This window comes from Lissotriton helveticus, chromosome 7 (assembly GCF_964261635.1).
Source record: "Lissotriton helveticus chromosome 7, aLisHel1.1, whole genome shotgun sequence".
In the NCBI taxonomy this organism is placed as follows: Eukaryota; Metazoa; Chordata; class Amphibia; order Caudata; family Salamandridae; genus Lissotriton; species Lissotriton helveticus.
This window is the reverse complement of record NC_136068.1, coordinates 1,623,643,579-1,623,669,281: the sequence shown is the minus strand read 5'-3', so window position 1 is coordinate 1,623,669,281 and position 25,703 is coordinate 1,623,643,579. Positions and strand designations below refer to the sequence as shown.

At 43.0% G+C, this 25,703-nt stretch overlaps 1 protein-coding gene across 1 annotated transcript in view; it reads right to left on the bottom strand.

Moving 5' to 3' along the window:
* Positions 1–24,253, bottom strand: part of SYT3 (synaptotagmin 3) — a 384,737-nt gene extending 360,484 nt beyond the window's left edge. The window contains exons 1-3 of the mRNA XM_078655302.1: positions 24,045–24,253; positions 13,566–13,848; positions 6,812–6,876 (exon numbers count right to left, since the gene is read on the bottom strand). The gene's annotated coding sequence lies outside the window, so the exon portion shown is untranslated. The remainder of the gene's footprint in view (positions 1–6,811; positions 6,877–13,565; positions 13,849–24,044) is intronic.
* Positions 24,254–25,703: the final 1,450 nt, after the last annotated feature.

Sequence of the window (25,703 nt, the reverse complement as noted above, 5' to 3'; positions counted from 1 at the left end):
GCACAAGACCGAAGACCACAGCCACAGGTTCAAAACAACAGACAGACACAGATTCACTGACACAGTGTCACAGTAGCAGAACACCAGGCACACATTTAGAGAAACAGATATGCAGACAAATAGCAAAAGATGAGACTACGGAACCACAGACACATGGTCACAGGAACAGAACCAAAGTATAGTGATCGTGAGAACAGAACCGCAGACACTGAATCACAGGTACAGAGTTACAGGAGCGAAACCACAGTCACAGGGCCACAGGAACATAACCACATGCACAGGTTCACAGGAAATGAATTTCAGACATGGTGCCAAAGGGTAACTGAAACAGAACCACAGGCTTAAAGTCACAGTGACAGACCAGACATATGCCAAATATGTAGGGTCAATGGCAGAGAATCAAAAGCAAGAACCTCCATAGACAATAAGGCAGACACAGCTACAGAAACACAATCACAGATCTAGAACCACAGGGAGAGGGTCGTATGCACAGAGTCATGGGTGTAAACTCACAGAGACCGGCCAGAGACAACCACAGAGGCACACACACATGGACAGTGTGACAGGCAAAGGGTGACCATAGATATAGGGTAAAGGCAGTGGGTAAAGATATAGAATCAAAGGAACAGGAATCCTGAGAACTTTGAGTGCAGCCCTATATTGTTTTAGATCTGTAACCTTGTTTCTGCACAGGGCTGGAGAAACAAGGTTACAGATCTAAACCAATATAGAGCTGCACTCAAAGGTCAAAGATACCAACCCGTAGACACAGAGCCGAATATACATAGGCAAATGGTAAGAGCCAGAAAGCAAGGTTTACGTAAGTGTGCTATATGTACAGGACCATAGAATCATCACCAGAGACACAGGGCCACAACCACAGAGACCACGAGTAAAAGATAGAGTCATTAAGGTGGGGAACCAAAGACACATGACTACAGAGACAGTGTAACAGATTGTGCTACAGGTAGTCATGTGCAGAACCACATACAGAGGGCAAAATACATAGGTATAGACCCACACATAATCAATCAATCAATCAATCAAAGACATTTATAGAGCGCACTACCTACCCATAGGGTCTCGAGGCGCTTGGGGGGGGGGGGGGGGGCGGTGCCGCTACTGCTCGAACAGCCATGTCTTGAGCTTCTTCCTGAAGGCGAGGTGGTCCTGGGTCAGGCGCAGGTTGGCCGGGAGGGAGTTCCAGGTCTTGGCGGCCAGGTAGGAGAAGGACCTTCCTCCTGTGGTGGCTCTGCGGATGCGTGGGACGGCGGCGAGGGCGTGGCTGGCAGATCGGAGGTGGCGTTTGGGAGCGTAGAAGTTGATGCGGTTGTTGAGGTAGCTCGGGCCTTGATCGTGGAGAGCTTTGTGTGCGTGGGTAAGGAGGCGGAAGGTGATTCTCTTGTTGACCGGGAGCCAGTGCAGGTCTCTCAGGTGTCCGGAGATGTGGCTGTGTCGTGGGATGTTGAGGATGAGTCTGGCTGAGGCGTTCTGGATGCGCTGAAGTCTCTTCTGGATCTTGGCGGTGGTTCCGGCGTAGAGTGCGTTGCCGTAGTCCAGTCGGCTGGTGACGAGGGCCTGGGTGACGGTCTTCCTGGTCTCTGTGGGGATCCACCAGAAGATCTTCCGAAGCATGCGTAGGATGTTGAAGCATGATGAGGAGACGGCGTTGACTTGTCTGGTCATGGAGAGGGAGGAGTCCAGGATGAAGCCCAGGTTGCGTGCGTGGTCCGTCGGTATGGGTGCGGTGCCCAGGGCGGGGGGCCACCAGGAGTCGTCCCAGGCGGAGGGCGAGGAGCCCAGGATGAGGACCTCCGTCTTGTCTGAGTTCAGTTTCAGTCGGCTGGTCGTCATCCACTCGGCTACCTCTTTCATCCCTTCGTGCAGGTTGGCTCTGGCGGCGGCGGGGTCGTTGGTCAGGGAGAGGATCAGCTGGGTGTCGTCGGCGTAGGAGATTATGTTGAGGTTGTGTTGGCGTGCGATGGCCGCGAGGGGGCTCATGTAGACGTTGAAGAGAGTAGGGCTCAGCGAGGATCCTTGGGGGACGCCGCAGATGACTTCGGTGGCCTCTGACTTGTACGGTGGTAGGCGGACTCTTTGTGTTCTTCCGTCGAGGAAGGAGACGATCCATTCCAGTGCCTTTTCCTGGATTCCGACGTCGCTGAGGCGCTGCACTAGGGTACGGTGGCAGACGGTGTCGAAAGCCGCGGAGAGGTCTAGGAGGATGAGGGCCGCTGTTTCTCCGTTGTCCATCAGGGTTCGGATGTCGTCAGTGGCGGCGATGAGGGCGGTCTCGGTGCTGTGGTTGGCACGGAATCCGGACTGCGATGGGTCGAGGGATCCATTCGTCTCGAGGAAGGCGGCCAGCTGTTTGTTGACGGTCTTTTCGATGACTTTGGCTGGAAACGGGAGTAGAGAGATGGGGCGGTAATTCTTGAGTTCGGTGGGGTCTGCTGTAGGTTTCTTGAGTAGAGCGCTGAGTTCGGCGTGCTTCCAGCTCTCGGGGAAGGTGGCGGTTTCGAATGAGGTGTTGATGATGTCCCGCAGGTGGGGTGCGATGACAGCGTCGGCTTTGTTGAAGACGTGGTGAGGGCAGGGGTCGGTCGGAGATCCGGAGTGGATGGAGTTCATCATGTGGACGGTGTCTTCGGTGTTGACCGGGGTCCAGGCGCGGAGGGTGGCGGTGGGTGGTGTTGCCGCGGTCGTGGCGTGCGTCGGTTGCGTGCTGAAGCTGTTGTGTATGTCCGCGATCTTGTTGTGGAAGTGGGAGGCGAGGGAGTTGCAGAGGTCTTGCGATGGGGTGATGTCGTTGTTTCCGGCGTTGGGGTTGGAGAGCTCTTTCACGATGTTGAAGAGTTCCTTGCAGTTGTGTGCGTTGTTGTCTAGTCGGTTCTTGAATGCAGTTTTCTTGGCGGTGCGGATCAATTGGTGGTGTTTCCGGGTGGCGAGCTTGAGGATGGTCCTGTTGTCCGGCGTGGGTTCCTTTCTCCAGGCTTTCTCGAGGGCTCGGCAGTTCTTCTTGGAGCTCCTGAGTTCGTCGGTGAACCATGGGGCTCTCTTATTGCCGGGTCTGCTGGGCGGGATCCTCATAGGGGCGAGTTCGTCTGCGCATTTGCTGATCCACTTCGAGAGGTTGTCGGCGGCCTGGCTGGGGTTCGCTGAGCTGGCCGGAGGGTGCTGGCTCAGGGAAGCGGCGAGCTGGTCGGCTGTGATTTTGTTCCAGCTTCTTCGGGCAACCTGTTGCTGGTGGTGGTGGATCGTCGTTCTTCTGAAGGTGAAGTGGATGCATCTGTGGTCCGTCCAGTGGAGTTCTGTGGCGTGGCTGAAGGCGATGGGCTAGAGTGGCAACGTGGTAGAGGTAGTACAAGAAAAAGAGTCACTGGTACAGAACCACAGAGAGGGCAAAATTCACCAATACTGACCCTCAAACACAGGTGTACAGATGCAGTGTGAAATAGGTTGTGCCACAGAACAGCAGGCAAAGGGCAAAATACACATGTACAGACCCACCGACAGACACAGGGCATCAAAGACACTGTCGTAAATAACAAGGACCCCCTGGGTAATGCTATAAAAGACTCCTAGGGCAGGGTAAACAACCTGTGTGCAAAATTTCCTAGGCAGTCAAGGATTCTAAATAAAATAAACAAGTGAAGGACCCAAGTCAAGGACAATAGAATAGCTGGAATGGCTGATCTAAAATCATCAAATTTTAATGAAAATGAACATATAATTAATACAAAAACAAGATACCTGCAGTGAATTGAAAATAATGAAACTAAAAATCACAATAGTACAGTTTACACACAGAAATTACAATTTAAAAAAACATGGTACAGAATAAAATTATGACAGAAACACCAATCCTGAGGGTGTCTGACCAAAATGACAATACAATACTCGACGCGCGTTTCGGCGAATAAACGCCTTCTTCAGGAGCCACAGAGCAATTTCATAAAGAACCAGGGATTGGCTCGGACAGTGCTCATACATAACAATTGGGGTACCAATTAGATCTGTTAGGAATACATGTGGGCTGCAATCCTAAATAGGGTATGCTGTCTGATGAGAGTTCATATTAAGAGCCCGAATAAGAAAGAATCTATAGAGTGATGTCTCTAGAGCTAGACACTTCTTGGATGGTGGTGCCGCAAACGATAATAACGGTATTTAGACCAAAAGGACTTAAAGGCACCTCTCAATGGAGATGTAATTTTTTACTTCAGATAATACGATTTAAATTAATTCCAAACAGTGTTGAAAATAAATGTCTCAGGTCCGTTGCGGCGATACGACCTGGCTGATATGAGGTCTGAGAAGTGGATGTCTCTTCCTTAGCGCGAGTGATGCGGCTTGGCGGGTGTCGGGTCGGAATCCGACACCCGCCAAGCCGCATCACTCGCGCTAAGGAAGAGACATTGAGAGGTGCCTTTAAGTCCTTTTGGTCTAAATACCGTTATTATCGTTTGCGGCACCACCATCCAAGAAGTGTCTAGCTCTAGAGACATCACTCTATAGATTCTTTCTTATTCGGGCTCTTAATATGAACTCTCATCAGACAGCATACCCTATTTAGGATTGCAGCCCACATGTATTCCTAACAGATCTAATTGGTACCCCAATTTTTATGTATGAGCACTGTCCGAGCCAATCCCTGGTTCTTTATGAAATTGCTCTGTGGCTCCTGAAGAAGGCGTTTATTCGCCGAAACGCACGTCGAGTATTGTATTGTCATTTTGGTCAGACACCCTCAGGATTGGTGTTTCTGTCATAATTTTATTCTGTACCATGTTTTTTTAAATTGTAATTTCTGTGTGTAAACTGTACTATTGTGATTTTTAGTTTCATTATTTTCAATTCACTGCAGGTATCTTGTTTTTGTATTTATTATATGTTCATTTTTATTAAAATTTGATGATTTTAGATCAGCCATTCCAGCTATTCTATTGTCCTTGACTTGGGTCCTTCACTTGTTTATTTTATTTAGAATCCTTGACTGCCTAGGAAATTTTGCACACAGACATCAAAGACACTGTGACAGAGGTTTTGCCAAAGAATAATGGATACCAGACATGTAGAGGATCTTCAGATGTTTATTTGTAGATAGTTACAGGTCATGCAGTTAAGTCCAGTACAAAACCCCACCAGGAGCAGCCAGCATGCTGCTCAGCCCTTGTCAACTGACACTTCTGACTCCCAACATTCTGTAACACATCATCCATTGAACATTCCTCTGGCAGAGCATAAAGTGACATGAATAACATCAAAGCCAGGATATTACATAGCCCCTTTCCTTCTATATAGAAAACAATAATGAAAGAAACACAAACAGAAAAAAACAAGATAGACGATAGACAAAAAGGAAATCAGAAACATCACAAACCAAAAAGAGCAGAGAGCAACAAAGAGAGAACACGAAGACATATGTAAGAAAAACAGAGAAGCAACAGGTGAGGAAAACAGATAAAAGTCAACCATCCTCCTTTCTAACATAACAGAAAAGAAAAGAGAAAGCACCAATGACTACCTCAAGACATACTTGATGGCCAGGCAGGAATAAAAGAAGACAAGTAATAGCACAACACAATAACCACAAAACAATGACCAGGAACTAACAAAGAGAAAAAGAAAAAACCTCAACTGACAAAAAAAATACATAACAGTAAGAGAAAGACAGAGAAAACTAACTAAGAGAATAGAATCCAGAATCCACAGATGACACCCCAAAAAAGATATCAGGAGGACCAGTGAACAGTAACAGTAAATTGTGAGAGAAAATTAAAATAAGATCACTCAAACTACCCGTTAAAATAGAAATTTCAATACAATAAAAACATGACATTGCAGTCACAGTGTCATAGGGACGCAGATGTAGGACCAGACGTACAATATGCTCATAGGACCAGAGGTCAAAGGGTACATGCCCAGTCACAGAACCACATAAAGAGCAAGGGACACAGGTACAAGATTACACACAGCGCAGTTATATCCACAGGACAACTAACTGATGGTCTCAGACACAATCACAAAGCCAGAGACAGAAGCATGTAAAAACAAAGAGAAACATGGATAGATATACAGTACAACACTGTCACGCAAGCAAGGCATATGAACGTAACCCCTGGAGCAGAGTCTCAGGTGCAGCCTCACAATACAGGCACAAACAAAAGGCTGGGCAAACTGTGCACTCCAAGGAATACAAACACAGTCACTGCTTAATAGATATAGTCTGGGCCACAGGTATAGCCCCAGGACACAGGCAGAAACGCAAAGCTACTTGCACTGTACACATAAATGAATATAGTTACATTTGCAACTTCGTAAATGCAACCAATGGCACAGATAAGGACAGTACCACTGCCATGAATGCAAACTGAAAGCAGGTGTGAAGAGCTACAGGTACACTTGAAAGACTCACACAGACACAAACCCATATATTCAAGGCCCAATTAAACAACATAGGAACAGATACACAAAGAAACTAGAGGCATCACACAGTGTGACAGACATAGTCAAGAGGCCACAGGCACTTCCACATGCCCGCAGGTATAGTTACAGGACCACAGACACTGAATCACACGTGGGATAACACGGAGTCATCGGCCTAGGCATAAGAACTTAGAAACTGGACAAATGTTGCAACATACAAGCCATGGGTATAACAGAGATAATCAAACATTACATTTACAGATATGCTGCCACATGAACTGCACACCTCCAGTTTACGCACACATGATCTTTCTAAACAGACTGCTGGATGGAAGTTTATCATTATCATCATGAGTGTGTTAAGATGTTGGTCTTTACCTACCCAGACCAGCAGCCTTACTCCAATACACATTCCCGTGCTCCTTGCGCTCCTCTGCGGTCCCCACTCTGGAAAACAAAATGGACGCCAGGCATTAGAGTAGGAGAGCTGCTGTGGGAAGCTTCAATGGTGGATGAGGTCTGACTCCCACCATCTCTCAGGACATAATCCTACTCCTGATGCCTAAGGGCTGAGTACGGTAAGGTAGTACGGCATATATTACAAAACAAATAGTTTTAAGGAACTTAAGGGAAGTTCAGTAGCTGATCCGGGAAGTGGAATGAGGGGCTTGAGGAGGTTGGGAAAATGTACACTTTGGGTTTTAATGAGTAATCATGAAAGAAGCCATGGATAGACCATCATATCCTTTGCTGGCCACTTCCTCCTTCTATTTCAAGGGAAGGAAGAAAAGGGGTTTACTATCAGAATACAGAGGTTTAAATACTGTGCTACAAAGATATCATAGCCAGAATATCAACTACTAAAATATAGTGTAGGCAGGTATATACAGGTGCGTATATGTTTTAACTACACACATTCATTTTCACCTAAAAACATACAGTTAAAGTGCAGGTATGGTTATAAATTAAAATTAAAAGAAAAACACTAAAATGTGCAAGTTATGGTTAGGGCTACCATCCATAGGTGGCACAACAGCAAACTACACGTCGCACACCAACTACATTGCTCATGCTCATTGCTCATGCCCTCACCATTAATTAGAGAGAAGCACTTACAAACCTTATAAATAAGCTTATACATAAAATGACATATCACATCATGCTTGCCCATTAGAAACGGGTGATTATGGAATTTGAAAAAAACTGTAGCATGTCTGATTTCATCTGGTAAGTTATGGTAAGCAGATGGGTCAATTGGGAGCAAATATAAAGGGGAGGGTTACAAAATCTTTCATATGGTAATGCCTTTTTTCAGATGTACATTAAATTTGGCAGGTCCTTATGTTCAACTTACTCTTGATACATTGGGTTTCAGGTGAATCCATTTGGGAAGAGTAGAATTAAATAGGGAGGGCAAAAAATGTCCATTTGCAAATACATTTGGCACTATATTTGATCTTTTGTTAGCTAGCTGAACCTGATGCAGGAATGTCAATTTTCAGACAAATCTGATTAATGAACAAAGTTAAAGACTGGGTCAAAAATTCTTTCTTCAATATCTTTGGTGCTGTATTAAGGACCAGTATGACATTTGGCATGTTTACCTTACAGGTAGGATGCAGTTATGCAAAGGCATCAACAGGAGGCAGAGTTCTGGGGGAGCAAATAGTACTTAATTGCTAATAATATGCTACTCTTCCACAGATTGCCTACTCCCGATGCACCCAGCCTTCAAGCATAAATAGCATAGATTGGATGTAGGTGCTTCTTGCAGCTAGGCTGGGAATTTAATTTGTGGACCCATTTTTATGCACGTACTTATCCAGTACCAGGTCCAGTGGCGCAACACAGGAAATGAGGACCCACGAGTGTCTCATATCTCACAGAAACTTACTGAAGTTGTGCTGAATGGACTCCACTCCTGCCTGAAGTGCTACGGAACCCCTGAACATTTGAGGCAGCCCTGGACTGCAGGGGCTTGCATTATGCCCTATCCAGAACCCGCACAGTGAGATATGGCGTGCACCTGCACGTGTGTAGGGCAGATCAACTACTAAGAAAGTGCACAAAGAGCAGTTTCGTGGCTAGGAGCTGTCCTGGCACTGCACTCTGGACAGGTGGCCCTGTTTGTATGTCCTCTGTTTGTGTCTCTTTGTGTATAAGGCGTACAGTCACAGCTGTATGTCACTGTTTTTCTACACTACGCTTTTTTCATTTCCCCTGAAAAGTTTGCTGTGCTGTTTTTAATCTGGTAGTTTCCGACCTCCAAATTTTGCTTTGGTGCAGGCTCTTGATGTAATTTACATTCATACTCAAGTGGTGGTGGTTGGGTGAAGGGGAGTGGGGAGAAGCCCCAGTGGCCATACTGCAGTATTTAAAACCTGGACTTAGAATAAGCGTAAACAATGTAGAGATCTTCCAAGATCTTCCAATATTAAGAAACACTTGGAGGCTATCAGATAACAGTGAATTACGCAGCACAGGTTTGTGTGAGAGTACAATTAATGGGTAACTATTCTTGTGAGTTGGAACATAAGGCAATTAAAATTGAAATACCAACAGATAGAAATTTGGTTACTGGCTGTGTTGGGTCCGTCAATCAAGAAACGCTGATACAACAACTAATATTGCTACGCCTCCCCTAGTAGAATGGATTATCACCATGTTCAAGGCATGTTTGAAGCAACTTTATCTAAAAACATTTAATAGCATGTATTCAAGAGATATAAATAAATAGCACAAGGAAGAAACTATAGAGGAATATACCATGACATTGAGACAATTATCATTAGATTGCAGGTTTGGAGGTCTACTTAAAGAATTGATACGAGATCAAGGGGTAATGCATGTGCATGATTCAACAATACACAAAAGGCTCTGTATTCATGGTGATATAGAGTTAAATTATGTATTGTCTATAGTACATAAGGCAGAACTGTCAGAAAGGTGTGCTAAAGTGATAAAAGAAAACTACTGAACACCAGTCTGAGGTAGTAGCCAAAGTTACCATTGACAAAACTGGGAACAAGTCATATAAAAAAAAAAGGGGAGGAGGGATTAATCTCGAGTAGTTAATGAAAAACTAAAATGGTGCAGTTGTGACAGTACGTCCTACTTAGCAAATTGTAAATACTGTCCTGCACTATAACAAAAATTTAGTAGATGTGGGAAAATTGGCGGCTCTGTGCATGTCTGCAAGATGAAAAAAGAGAAATGTGATAAAGTTAAATATATTGAGATGGAAGGTAGTAGTTTGGAGGGTACTAGTACGTCTATTGAAGAGGAAAGTGAGACCATCTTGAATGTTAGAGGAAAAAGCTGTACTAAATATCTCAGATGAAAACAATAGAAACAAAATTATATGTTTCATGAAGTTGCAGGGTAGGTATATATAGCAGCAGATTCGGGTTCACCCTACACTATTGTGAACAACATAGTATGGCTGAATAACTTTGAAAAGAAATTAAGATATTTTCTGGAGACTTTTGATATTGCACCTGAAAGTTACACTGCTGAGACTATTTGCATTAGATATAGGCGATTGATTTTCAAATCCAAGAATAGAAAGGCTTATGGAAAATTACATGTAGCAAAGAAAGGGTCCATCAGTCCTTGATTGGTTGGATCAAAAGAATTAACATATAATATTATACCCCAATGGAAAAGAACAGGTTTTAATTGTGAATGATGGAAAAGAAATGGAAAAGGCAATGTAGACATTTCCCAATATGTTCAATGGAAAAACTGGAAGGGTGAAACATTTTGAGCACAAATCCTTCTCAAAGACAAAGCTATTTCTAAAGCCCACAAAGCAAAGATTGTACCAATGGCAGTCAGGGAAGAAATCAGTGAGGGGTTAACATGATTATTTGAATGCTAGAACCATAGAGCCAGTAGAAGCAATGGAGTGCTTAGCCCCATTAGTGGTTGCGCGCAAAGCAAATGGTAAAGGGAGACTGTGAATTGATTCACATGATCTAAATGATAACATTGTGGTCGATCAGTTCCCTTTAGCCAGGATCAGTGAAATGCTGACTATGACAAAGGGTATGGGATTATTTTCCACCCTGGATCTTTCCGCCGCCTACCACCAAATGCCTCTTCATAAAGAGAGCAAGAAATACTCAGCGTTCACTACTCAAGTAGGGTGCTTCCAGTTTAGAAGATTGCTGTTCGGCTTAACATCAGCTGCTGCAGTGTTCAAATGCCTTATGTTTAATCTGTTTGGAAAAATTAAAGGGATTTTAGTGTTTCAAGACGACATACTAGTTATGGGAAGATAGAAAGAGGATCATGACAAGAAACAAGAATAAGTACCGGACGTTCTAGAATTCAGGGTATCACAGTTAAATATAGGAAATATAAATTTGCTTAGAAACATGTAACTTACTTAGATCATGAGATTAGCAGGTATGGTATCAAACCTAAAAATGTTTGTTACTAGCTATTAAAGAGGCTTTGTATCTACTGAATAAAGAGGACTTAAGGTCACTTTGAGGTTGGTGGACTTCTTTTTGAAATTTGTGAGGAATTCTTCCATGAAAACTTTCCAAGTAAGGAAGTTGCTAAAAACAAATGTAAAGTTTCTGTAGTCGAATGAATGTAAGCCTAAATTTGATAATATCAAGGAGGCATTTTGTTTTGCACCTATTTTACAAGGGTTTGATCCCTAGCATACTAGCAGAGTGACTACAGATTCCAATGGAAAAGGTTTGGTGGCAGTTTTGTCTCAAAGAAACAGTACAGGAGTTGAAGTCATTATTGCATTGGCTTCACAAGCATTATCACCTTCAGAAGAGAACTATACAGTGATAGAGAGAGAGAAGCACTAGCCTGCATATGGTCTTTGGAACATTTTAGATCTTTTGTGTGGAGAAAGGAGGCAATTGTTAGATGTGACCATAAACCATTAGGGAACATTTTGACCACTGTGGTAATGTCAAGAGTATCATCTAGGTTAGCCCGGTTATCCATGAGCTTGTTAGACTTTGAGCTGCGTATTTACCCGGAGAGAAAAATGCAGTAAAGATTTTTTGTATCTAGTTTGCCCACTACATTATGTAAAAATCAGTAGGATTTGTTGGAAAGTTAAAAAAAATGCGTGGGTGGTTAAAACAAGGGAATACATGTTAAATCTAGAGGAATGGGAAGCAGAGAGTGAGCAATATCAAGAATTAAAAATAATTATTGACTCTGTGAAGGAGGGATGGCCCAATAAAAGTGATATGGCCAAACCCAGATTATTCTGAGAAGTACGCAGTAAACTGTCAATTGTTAAAGGATTCTTAGTTAGAGGGAAAACGATGATTCCTCCTTCTGCTTTGAGCAAAAAAATGATTTCTGTGTGCCACTAGGGGCACCTAGGTATAACAAAAACTAAATCAGCAATGAAAGGTTTATGCTGGTGGCCAGGTATTGATAACAAGGTTGAAAGGGAAGCCAAAGAATGCCATGCATGCCAGCTGATAAATCCTTGAAGATATTGAGACCGCCTATAAGCAGTATATTTGAGTGCTCGAAAGCTCCTTTGGAAAAAGTGGCAGTTAATATTCTGGGGCCAAGTGGGAATACTAAAAAATGTACTGTAGGTTTGACGGATGTATTTTCCCGGTTACCTTACATCAAAATTGTTAACAAATTAAATACGGATACAATACTAGGTTCATAGACAAGGTTTTCCAGAATGATGAGATAACCAGCATTTTATGACATTGGTGTACAATTTGTCTCGGAGAAAGGTAAATTATATTTTTAAAAATATGGAGTATGCCAGCGGACAAGGTTCCTATACAATCCAAGCAGCAATGGAATGGTAGAATTCTTTAATAGAGTTCTCAAGGGGACCATTCATTTAGCATTAAAAAACAATCCTTGATGGATAACGCAAGTGTATATAACTCTTTGCTCATATAGATCAACAGAAGTGGAATACACAGGATTTTTCCCATTTGAATTAATGAAACCTAGATTATAGTTTGACTCAAGATGATCACCCACTCCTACAAGTGTAGCCTGATCTTTGGGAAAAGTTGGAGAAAAAAGAATAAACAAACAAGAAGAATACAAAAAATATTAGGACAAGAAACATGGAGTTAGACACAGCAAGTTAAAGAGTAGACAGTAGGCTAGAATTTAGAAACCAGGCATAGTTACCAAGGGAGTTAGTTCTTACTTTGAACCTAAACAAATGTAACCAGTGTTAAATAATGTAGTCAGATTTGAAGATAGTATGATATGTAATTTATAGAGAGTAGCTGTGTGTTCTTCTGAACAATGCAGAGTAGAAATGCCAGAGAAACAAAATGGTAGGACATACAATCTGAAAAAAGATATCATAACTACAGAGCACCAAGAGAGTAGCGTGAACAACAAAATAACAGTGAGGGGTAAAGAAGTGGAGAACAGTCAAGGCGTGGGGAAGAAAACCTGCGATAAGAAGATAGTGAATTTGATTTAAATTCAATTCCTCTGCCTTCCACTAATGAATTGACTAGAATACCAAAGGGATTACTTAAGCCCCCCATGAAGCTAGGTGGTTATCTTTGAGATTAATCAATTAGGATACTGTCTCCCCCATAGGCTATATAGTGACTTTCACTAGTTTAAAATGTGTAAATGCAATGATTGTATTTTTTCAATGTGATATTTATAAGGGTTTTTAATCTGTATTTAAAAGGAGGAAGATGTGTAAAGATGATACAATGGAAGTAAACACATCAATAGAATGTGGAATGTTGAAGTTAGAATGTGAGAAAAGTCAGTAGGAGAAATCAGTTGCTTTGAAGATGCAGAGCACTTAGTTGCATAATAAATACACTATTTTAACTTCCATTTGTGTAGCATGTTACGTCAAGAACCTCATAACATTTTTGAAAGTGAGTTGAATTCAGGATTGGAAGCAGACCACACCTCAATGTGTGATGAGTAGTAAAAGGTCCATTCCCTTCCTTTTTAGTAAGAGGAAAGTCTCAGTATTTTGAATAAAGTTCATAAAACACATAAATTGACAATGTATTGTACGTTAGTATGGCACCCTTTACTTTTTGTGAAAATGTGTTGCATTTCTTACATGTATTTGATAAATAAATGGTGTACACAGTCTTTTGTTATCTTTTCTCAAGACTTCAAAATCCCACCTCGAAGTATTTTCAGGCAAGCAAAGCGCGATGTCGAATCAACAGTCCTCCACTGGGGTACACAACCTCTCTTCTTGGATGTGTCAGCCTTTTTTGCCACTGCGGGTCCCAGATCAGAAACAGCTTCCCTTGTCACACGGAGTACCTCTGCACTGGTGTCCTTCAATACTTAGTAAATCTATGAGTGGAAGCACTCCCTGCTGACTGCCATTTGCATGAGGAGGTCCGTTCTCCCCCGCTGTGTCGTAGTGTTTGGAATCTTCTCAGCCACTCCTATTCCAGTCTGTGAAAGAAGCACAAGAATCTTATTCCAACCTATGAAAGAAACAGAACCAACCTCTGCTGTCCATAGCAGCCCATTCCCTCCAGAGAAACATCCAGCCAGGTCAAGTGGCTTCAAAAACATACCTGATAGCACTCTAAAGTCAGGCCCTAAATTAATGTTCTGGACACTGGTGCTAGAGCATCAAATTTGGAAGCCAGAATATCAGTAGTGGCTCACAGAGGGAGTGCTGCGGGGCAGTGGGGCGGGTGGGGAAGGGGCAGGATGGGGGTGGTGGATTTGGACATACGACGGACAGGAGTAAAGTAAGTAATTAAATAAATAAAACTATTTACCTTGCGCTCGCTGCATCGCCAACTCGGCTTTACCCCTGTCCGTCGTATGTCCGGGTCTACTACCCACCACACTGCCACTCCCCCGCCCCACCCCACCGCCCCGCAGCACTCACTCTGCGAGCCACCACTGCAAAACGTTTTGATTCAAGCATTTACTTTCAGGAGTAGCCTACCATTAGAGCGATCTGAGACATGCCACCCATTTCCCCTTCTGAAAGAAATTGCAAACCTGGTTAATCCTGAAGAAATGCTTTGAACAAAAACTTGCTTGTCATATATAGTTCTAGAACAGTGCGCCTGGCTACACAAACTGTAACAAAATAAAATGAACTAAAAAAACTTTGGTTTTAGATTCGACTAATTTGAAGATGTCTCTTATACTGATTCTCAAAGCATGTATATATATGTCCCTTTGCAACATTAAATCATCACCGATCACCTTGGAAACAAACATTGGTAAAGCCACTAGGTCTGGCCTTTCTTGATAAGCTGGTGTGATCATATTTTGAAATATTTTTTCTTGCAAGAGTAAAAAGAAAAGAAAACAGGCCACAGCTAAAACATTGTGCCAAAGGCTTGCAATCAATATTTGAAATCTAAAAATAAATCCAATATTGCTGCATTTGCAACAGAACAATATGGTTGCTTCCTAGCACACAAGTGTATTTGGAGAGATTTCGAAACCCCTTTTAGCTTTAATGCACATCCCAGGAGAACTGAATTCTTATTTGAGAAAATAATTGTACTATTAGCTTTCAATTACTGTAACCTGGAGATTCAGTTTCAACAAAAAGACATGAGTAATAAAAAAAACAAAAAAAATGGTCAAGAATAGAAAGAAAATAGCATTAGCCATGAAAGTACTAGCCTAGGAGCCTTAGCCATAGTTTGAATGCGCACATGTGATCAGGAAAAGTGTCATTCGCTCTCAACGCAAGGGAGGCTATAGTTTAAGTGGACTTACCCATTGCATACCTTGTACCTGTTGTGGGCAAAAACAAAATGTGAATGCCAGCTGAACAAACCAAGGGGCACAGGGACTAGCCAAAAGTCCCTCTATGTATATATTTTTATTTATGCACTTTTAATTTTTTATGAGGTTGACAAAAGCGTTAATACTGTCTGTAAGAGTAAACCTACGAATGTACACCAACCAACATGGTCCGTCAGCATTCTACCAACATTTGCAAATTATAATCCTAAAACGTATCACTTAGACGATTAGCCTTATACCTAGAATCTTCTAACATAAATCACAAACAAGAATACAATAAAGTATTTATTGCATCCTTCCTGTATGTATGTAGATCCTATTTTACATGGTTTCCTACAGATTTAATGCTCCGGGCCTATGTCAGGACTCATCTTGCAGCAACCTTAATGTTTTTTTTCTTCCTATTTTTTGTTTGTTATGCTGAGGATACAGTTCACATATATTTCAAGTGATCAGAATTTTCAAACATAAATGCTTTTGCAATAATACAATCCAGAACTCTTGTATGTCTTGTCATACAGACGTAATTGGGCTTGCAACTGTCCATTGCCGTTTCCAGTTGGCACGGTGTTCAGATAAAGGCATAGTGAGTCGTGCCTCTTCAATATCTCTATGTGTCACCGTCAGTGGTCAGCGTCTGTGCGTGGCGACTAGTCTGGACATACAAGTGTTCTTGATTGATCTACTCATTAAAGGGTCTCTGTTCAACATAAGAATTTTCTTTCCTGAAGTCATGGACAACAAAATAAGACCGAAACGCCAACACATCGACCGATTTTCTTTTGTAAAAAGAAGATTTTGTATACAGGAAATCTATGTCCCAAGTATAGGCGAGTTTCTATGAAAGTAATTATTTGAAATGAGCTTACTACATTGATGACAAGGACAAATTGTTCCATGTGATTGTTGATTTCTGTCAGCCCTGTACATGGGATAATTTTTGTACCCTTAAATCTGTATTTCAGATTGTAAATTCAAACAAAAAGTATACACCGAGCTTTGTTTAGATTAATTTGCCTTTGATTATTTTAATTTATGTGGAAAATGTATGTTTTTGATGCCACTACTAGGGCACTCACAAGTGATGTTGCAATATAACCAATTTGCTTGTTAAAAAAAATCCCTTGTAGGCACTTTTACTCGAAAATTAGTAATAGAATGAGGCATTCACTATGGCTCTGGCAAAAGATTGCTTGGCCGTCATCAAGGGTAATATCTTCTAGGAAAGAGCAAAGTTGGGGAGCTATGCATTTCCCCAGGAATTTAGCACCAGAGGAAAAGACAAGAGTTTGTAGTTGACTGAGCAGGTTGTATCCAAACAAGGTCTCTTAAATGAGATGGACTCATATTCTTCCATTTAAGGTGCCATGCCTGCGGAAAGAGATGCGTTCATTACTGTAAGAAGTGTTGCCAAAAAGCTGGGCTGAGGACACTGAAAAAGCAGAGCTGAAATGAGATCCAACAGACAGTCTGACATTTTCTTTTATTTAACAGCTAACTCCAGCGAGGAGGGAGACATCAATGTTAAATTGTCCCTGATAGGGATGTTGGAGTGGGGTACTAATGCAGGGCTAAACAGATTATAGGCAATGATTTCAGGAAGGAGTATGGTTTTCTTTATAATCAAAAAGAGTGACCATCACAGAAGGCTGTGAGCGTGTAAAAGAAGAGCATTGTGATGGTGTCAGATATAATATGATTTGAATGAAAAGATGTACAGGCCGATTTCCTGTCCTGTTGGTATGCCAGTTTTTAGAAATGTGTTTTTTGGTACAATATAAGGCCTGATTTAGCGTTTTGGAAACAGAGTATTCTGCCACAAATGTGGCGGAGTACCTTTGTCCACCAAACGGAGGATCGGCCTTCTCTGCTTAAAGTAAGACTGACAGTGGAAACCCTGTACTGACAGCCCCACAGAGTTGAGGCCTTTCGGCATAAGTGCATCAGATCGTCCGCTTCAAGGGAGAGGTCTCATGTACTTTTTTGTTAATTCAAAACTGCAAGGGAAACCTTGGGAGTCCCAAATAGTAAAATTTTTTAATTACTTCCAAACCCTGGGAGAAAACTCACAGGCTAACAAATCTTTTGGTTTTAAAAAACAAACTTACGCCTTGGGGTTCATTGTTCAAAACAAAAGAATTTGCTGAGTGGCCACCTGAAACATGGTGGCCACTCAGAAAAGTTTCAGTGCCCACACAGAGATCTCAACAGGGTTGGGATAGATCTCTCAATATGGTGGGTGACCAGGATAGCAGAATTCCTTCTGTAACCCTGCTGCCTACCATACTCTAAATGAGGCCACAGTCTTTCGAATCTTCTGGTTTCTTGTTTTCAAATAAAACGATTTGTGGACACCCACGAAGAATACTTCCTTTTTCCTCTATAGATCTTGAAGGTTAAAGGAGCCATCAAAGCAATAGTGCATGAAATCCAATTATGGTAGTGACTTTAATGCTAATGAGGGTCATTTACACAGGGTAGAGAAGACATTTCTTCAGAATAGGATGTGGATCAGCTTACCCACCCATCACGGACTCACTCAGTCAGAATCTATTTTCTAGAAACTTTTGAAAACCTGGATCTTTGTAGCCCCAGACAATCTAGTGTTTTCACTCATCTGATTAGTTTTCAACCGCTCGGCTGCTCTCCTATCTCAGATATCTCCGTATTAGCGCCATGATGCTCCTTGGAGTGAAAGCTGCGCGCTATAAATGACATCATTCATTCATGTGTGATCTTTTTTCAATTTCTTGTGCGTTTGGTTGAATTCTCAGCCTTTAAGTGGAAGAGGTGTGGCGCAGCGGCCTGGGTGCCTGACTCCGGACCACGGGGTTCATGGATCGATCCCCGGTGCAGGGAGCATATTAGCCCAGCACCATGAGACTCTGGGCAATAGCTCGCTTAATCTTCCCAACGCCCCAGCACCAGGACACCTCTCGGGAGGTATTTATTTATTTAAAAAAGATAGAGTGATAGGCTTGGTGACTGGATTAATAGGTAAACTTAAAAGAGATTGCTCAGGAGTAAAAAACTAATCACTATTGCTCCCCATACTATGAGTGGGGCGATGAACAGGATAGTTAGTGAGCATAAAGTAATATACTGGAGCAGATCATTTGTTAATTTCATAGAGATTACAATTCCTGAGAATAACAAGGAAGATATGGGCAGAAATAAAATGTGTTAAAAGTTATTCGAAGTCTTGATGAAAAGCAGATGGGATATTAGGGGATGGAAAACAAAAGATAGCAAAGTAATAATGAAGTCAGTACCGGGTATATGTCGTAGGCAGCCATTAAATAGGGAAAACTAGGGATAAAGGCAATTGACCCTACCCTTGTTTTTCTTTCCTCTAGAGCAGCATGACTTTATTATTCTTCCCCGTCCGGTACAGATAATCTTTCTTAGCCTTTCCTCTAAGAGCGACAAGCAACAAGTTTAAAGACATCTTCCTGGTGGATCTTTCCTGTATGGCCCTGTTGGGTACTAGAAAGAACATGGGCCAGAACCCTTCCTTGCTCCCCTCCCCCACTCACTCCCAAGCGCCACCAATGTATTTGCCGTCTGTTACTCATGGACGAATTTTCTACAGTGCTTGTTTGATGGTTTAACAGTGCATCCAATACACCGGTCTTCTATCGTTTTTAGGAGACTCCACCTAACACTTCCATTGTGGTTTACCAGCACATCCAATGGTCAGCACTTTGCCTCTCCTGGGTGGTTTAACAGTGCCTCCGATCAGTTACACCTTTGTTCCTCTTGCGTGGACTTAATATAGCACCCTCTTAGTTCTGTTGTAGTAGCTTTTTGGGCCTTCTTTCATCCTTAGGTAGACTTAACATAGAAATCCCTTGCTGGTTTAACAGTGGTTCCATTGAGCAGATCCTGTGTCACTCCAGGGTGGACTCTATATAGCACTTCCATTGGGATATTATTTAGTGTGGAATTTTGTCTTGGTATAATAAAGTACTTCCCTTTTATAAAACATAAGCCCTGGATTGGTCACTCATTATTGTGTGCTATTCTGTAACTGTTGAGCTTTGAGTCTCTACTTACCACTCTACCTTCGTGAAAAGTGTTGGACTGCTTGCTCTGCTACCCTGAATGCGGTAGTAGGTCAGACCCCGGGACAAGGCATCAGCCACCATAGTTGGTGCATAATAACCCATGCATGCCCCATGGCCCCAGAAACTGGTACGGGCAGCGTGGTTTTGGGTGGGTGAGGTGGTGATTTTAATTGTCTCCAGAATCATCAGAGCAGTCACTAAGTCAGTACTGTGGACGAATCTGCTGTTCGTGTGAGAAGTTTTATCATTTTTCAGGCAGCAGTTGGTGCAAATCTTGTCCAGAGCTCAGGCAATTTATTCAGGCTTTCTACAGTCCCTAATTTAGGCAAAGCATCATAATCATTCCTCCTTTCCCACATCCACAATTTGCTCTTCAACTGTCCTTTGCCCTTTAATCCTGCATCCCATCTCTGTCTCTTTGCCCATCCTTTGCCCCTCCTCACTTGATGCCATTCTCTCTTTTCCACTCTTCTGTACACTTATTTTTTCTATACATAATTCTTTCTCTTTCAGTATCCCCTTCCCCCCACTCTTTCTAGTCTCAGTTCCCCTTTTCCTCCTTGTCTTCATATGAGACTTTGTCAATGACTATGTCTTTCATAGCAGGAGTATTATTTGAGACTGCACCTTATCCCAGAGCAGCACTGAATTTATAAAAAAAAAGCAAAAGTAGCAGAGTCTATAGATTTTTTTTTACAGGTCCCTGCTGTGGACGTTATTGTTCTGCTCGTTTCTCTGGTACAGTCTTTTTTCAGCATTATTGCTTTGTTTTGCACTCCATGGATCCTCAACTACATTTGTATAGCACTATAGAAATAGAAACACATTGCATGCTGCTGTTTCAATTAAACAATGTTTCACATTTATGCAGGTAATGATTGATTCTTAGTTGTTCCATGTTTACTGTTAGTTGCTTGTCCTTTTAGTTTTCCCTTTGTATTCTGGTGGGGTTTGACCGTTAATAATACAAACATATATATAAAGTACCAGAATTCAAATAAGAAAGCTTGGCTGGATAAGTTACTTGTCGGCCATGAATCAACTTGAGAGACCTCATCTGTTTTTGCTTTGGTTCTTAAAATACATCTTAAGTCCAGACATTCAAATGCCAATCAAGCTATCCAGTACCACATTGCAGAATTATTCAGCGGGAGACATGATGGAATAAGAGCAGTGGTTTGGCCTACCTTGGCTCAAATCAGTTTAAAGGTAAGCCAGCCAGTGCCCCCCACCCCTGCTCTCGGGTGTGGTGGTGCATGAGAGACGCCTTGTGTGCTACTGGTGCCACTGCTTCTTTCTCATAGTAACAATCCCATTTTTGAAATACTAATTACCACAATAATCAGCTCAAAATGATCTTTCCAATCAGAAATTCTGTGAGCGACACTCCCTCTGTCCACATTTCAAACAACCTGTGTGAGTTTTCACAAAATAAAGTCGTTTTAGACACGATTAACCGCATGCGTGCGGTGCATTTTCCCGCTGTGCGCTGACTTTTTAAAAAACCCGCGGTTCATGACGAGCTCAGCTCGTCATGAGCGTACTAGAGGTGTACCTCATGACGAGCTGAGCTCGTCATCAGCGTCGAAGGGGTTAATGATAACATTTCTGTGCCATGTATGCAATTTGCTATCTCACCAGCCTACACCAATGTTCAAGCTGTGTGGCAGATTATGACTGCGCTGCTGCCGTATAATGTTTAAACGGGCCCCAAATATCCCTAGGGTGGGACGTTGTAGGAAGCAGGAGGAGTATAGATCATATTGGTGTTGCAATATGAAAGACTATTTAGCCAGGCTTTTTGTGTCAGAGCAGTTATTTGCCCCCATCTAATTGCAATATCTCTCTCGGCCAGAAGTAACCCTATGACGGTAAATTTCCAGACAGACTTTGGAATATTTGTCACATATCCCAGCAATGCAACCTCAGAGATGCGCTCAATGTCTAGATCTATCATTTCTCCAAGTGTATGGAAAATTTCGGCCCAGAAAGTTTTTATTTTGCCACAATTCCAGGAGAAATTAGCAAAATCTGTGTGTGGGGCCTTACACTTTAAACAGCAATAGGATCTGTCAGGGTCAAATCTGTGTGTCCTCTCGGGGGTAATATATGTTCTACGTAGACATTTGAAGTGAATCAGTTTGTGACGACTATTCAGGGATACCTCCTTGGTTTAACTGCCCATTGATCATCCGTGATAGGGTGCCACAGATCCGCCTCCCAAGCAGCCCTTATTTTTGCATCCTTTATTGGAATTATGTCTGCACATGCCTTATACATCTTGGAAACTAAGTGATCCCCCCACTGGTGTTATCTAAAACAGCGGAGAGGGGAGTGAATGGCTGAGGTTCTAAAGGGAACCCAGGAACAGTTGCCCTCACTGCTGACCACAGGCGTTTAAGAACAAACTTGTCCATGAAGGAAGCGTCACTAAACCTGTCCCCTTCCGAGACAAAAAATATGTGCCCTCCAGAGCACAAATGCATTTGAATCACTCTTAACAATGGAAATGCAGACATGCAATTTAGTGTTAAAATCCAGAAAATTAAACAGCGCCTAGTACCGGAAGTTGCTGTGCATTCTGTGTTAACAGACCGAGGTCGGTCGAGGGAGGGAAAGAGTTTACCCAGGATCAGTCTTAGGCTCAGGTCTGGGTTTCGGTTTGGCTGTGGGTGAGAAGATGTAGGCTACTGTTGTCACATTGAATTGGGCCGGACCATGCTTGTGGCTGGGCTGGGCATGAGTGTAAGCTGGGCCCAGCTGTAGAGACCACTGCACACTGCCAGTCTCTCTGCCCGGTGCGGACTGGGTACTGTGAACTGGGCTCCGGGATGGACGGAGGCTCCGGATTTGGTCTGCGCTTAACTGAGCTGGTCTGGGCTCTGCTCTTGGCTGGGCTTGATGGATGGGCATACCTTGCTCAATGGTGGTAGTTCTTGGCATACTGTGTGTCATGCCCCGAGATTCCCGACGTACTGTCCCTTTAAGGGAATCCACTATAAATGTTACCAGAGCCCTGGGAGCGACGCTTTACGTTCTTGTGTCTAGCTCCGTTGTTTAGCAGTTCCGTCCTGTACCTGTGTGCCTGACTTCCTGTTGGTCCTTCTGGTTTTGTTTGAAGTCGGTAGACCACCGTCCTTCGTGCTTTTGGCGCGTTCACGGCTCCCCTTCTGTCCCGTTACTTGTGCCCCGTTTCTTGATCTATCTCATACTGGTGCTCCGCCCGACGGCCGGGCTTGGTCTCCGCCGTCCGGCCGGGCAGCGTGTCCCTGCAACCTTCCCTTTCACGTATTTACTCCGCCCGACGGCCGGGCTTGGTCTCCGCCGTCCGGCCGGGTAGTGTGTTGTCCCTTTTAGGTAATTAGGTTCTTTTTCCCTTTGTACACCGCCCGGCGGCCTGGCTTGTTCTCCGCCATCCGGCGGTGGCCCATTTGTTTTCCCTTATTTATTTACTTGACTGTAAACCGGCTAGCCCCTTCATCATTCATTCCTTGGCCAGCCTCATTTCGTGTTTGGGGATACTTGCGTGGACTCGAGTGGGGTGCAGACTTCCATCTTCACAACTAAGAATCACGGTAACAGCGCTGTGCGCTGCATACTTGTTTTAAGTGTGATAGAAAATTATAGAATCCTAAACATGTGTTTTGTATCATAGAATTCCATGCAACGCAGTGGTGTTGGCATCGGATTATTGTCATGTTCCTTTGATTAACACATGCATCCAGGAGCCTTCTACATCATACTGAGTGAGAGCTTTGCTCTTTAGGTCATTATCACTATATATTCATGGTAATAGGAGAGTTGTCACCATTCTTTGTTTTTTACACTAGTAATAGCTCAAGCCGAACTCCTACAAATCCTGCACATCTATTCTGTGGCTTAGACAAAACATTTGTGGTATGTAATGGTCGTTTACAGACTATAAGAGACATTTATATGTGTAGTGTAACTGTTGTTAGATAACTTGTATATTTCTTTCAGCCCCACGTCTACCAGAAGTCCTTACAGTGTTGTTACACCTTCACGCAGAAGATTACAGTCAAGCCTTTTCTTCCCCACCTTTCCTTGTTTTGTCTCCCAGTTTTCCCCTGGTGAGCCTCTCGATACTCTAGTGTTTGATAGAGTCGGAAGGCCGTAGGGGAAGGCTGTGGATTAATCTTCGGATTCCTGACGCTCCTGCGGAACCTGCCTGGAAATCATTACACTGTGTGGATCCAATTTGTTTTTGTGCTCTACTTTGGAGTAATACTTGCCTTGGCCGAATGGTGGTCATTTTTGGCATATTGTAGCATTCATAACACTGTGGTACCCACCTCTGAAATAATGCTGGTCATGGCAAATGGCAGTAATTCTTAAGGTACTGGGGGCTGTGGGCGTCAATGGCATGATGGTGCCCATCCCTTGCATAGCAGAGGTAAATTGGGGCACACTGTGGTCCTCCAGGATATGATGGTGTTCACTCTTGGTATACTATTTTCCCTAGCACAATGGTGAAAAATCTTGTTAAAGAATTGCCTCCACTACTCAACACCCAGCAAGGATCGTGCTGTTCCAGAAGGGTTGGTCCAGGTCCTCTCCACCATCTCCTTGATAGTACTGTTGGATACTGTATGCGCTGCTTCTGAGACATGGCCTGATAGTGAATGGGAAAGGAGTTGTGAAATAAGCACCACAAGCCAATGATGCTTCTCTCAGGCTGAAGTGTAGAGTGTTAATGCTCTGTACATCAGCGCTCCCTTAGCGTCAGTGAGTTTAGCTTGGTTCTGTCTAGGATGAAAGTAGTGATAACTCTTCACTTACCTATGCAAAGGACTTCTCTCCCTTCAAAACGCCTTTTCCAGGTGTTCCAAAAGTCCTTTTCTAAAGAACATTCCCCTGTCCTTGATGATCCTCTCTGGTGTTTTCTCAGTGCCTCTAGTGACCGCTCTCAACTTCTGAGCAAATGATACTGAGGCCATTGGGGCCAAGGGTCCCCTCAGACTGGGCTTTTCTGCGGCAAATCTCCTCAATGTTCTGTGGCACTCACTGTGGAAACAAAGTTCAATACATGAGTAATGGGAAGATGGCTGTCTCCTTCAAAGCTCCCAAAATGCACCTGGGAGAGCCATAATACTAACATCACAACCTCAATTTCTCTCACAATGTACCTGAAATATCAACATCACCCAAACGCCCATCTGAGAATGAACTTCGAAACCTGCTTGATCGACATTCTCTCGGAGATCAAAGTTACTGCCCTCCAAAAATGCACCTGGAGCTTCCCATCGACCCCACCTTACCCTGGTATTGAACTGCTAAATGCCCAGAATTCCCCAGTCAACTCCACAATGAACCATCAAGCACAACAGGACATGGGATACCATGAAGATCTATATTCTGTAGGCCTAGTAGAATGCATCTATGAGGGTGAGCCTAGACTCCTCTCAGAATGCACCCAGTAGCTCATCATCAACAGCAAATGTTTCTGATGTTTGGAGAACTCTCAGAATACACGTAAGTGGTCCACTGAAATTCGTGCCCATAGGAAACTGAACTTAGCGACCTCTTTTAATACACGCGGAGGTCCGCATTAACCCAAGGTTGAAATCACAAATCTTCCAGAATATACCTAGCAGCATTACCCAAACCTCACCCCAATGCTCAATTGGTTAACCTCCCACAATGCATAAGCTAACTAAAATATTGTAAACCAAACAAACCTTCAAGGTTATGCTTGCATACCGCCCAAAATTGAACAGTGAGCTTAATATTACCTAAACACACTGAGGCTGAACACGAGGCCTTGTGTTCCTAATGATGAGGAATCACCCTGTGTAAAAGGAGGCCAGAACCCTGGTTTATCCTGAAAGACCTCTCTCTCTTCCAGTACTTTTTTCTTCAAGACTCTCTTCAAAGCTCTCTGGATCCTGATCTCTGGTTTACTGTTCTCATTTCATATTCTTCACCCACCTTCAAGAAATGAACCAGCTTCAATAAGCCTCAATGGAATATCAGGTCTTGAACTCGTTGTAGGGTGAAATAACTCTGAGTTCAATTTATGTGTCCAGTGTTTGAATAATAGCCCACTTAGACCATGTAATAGAACATATTCCATCCCATTAAACATAATAAAGAGATGAGAGAAAAGTCCAAGTCACATTTATTATCACTATTGATTATTGTATGAAATTTCAAGGACCAAGATATTTTATTGGGTAGACTGCATCATCCCAATATAAGAGAGACGAAAATAGGCATCCTGCGTTAGTCAAGTCCCATCAAGCATAAATTCACACCGAGTGGTACATTCTCTCCACCCAGGTCTAGCAACTGATCCATCGTCCACCATCTCTATAACCATGAGAAAAATAATCACAAAAATATTGAAAGTAACAACAAAAAGGGCAATGTAGAAGACCACAAGGATCCATCATAAGGTTAGAGTAATATACAAAAGATAGGGGCTCGTTATGATGGCGG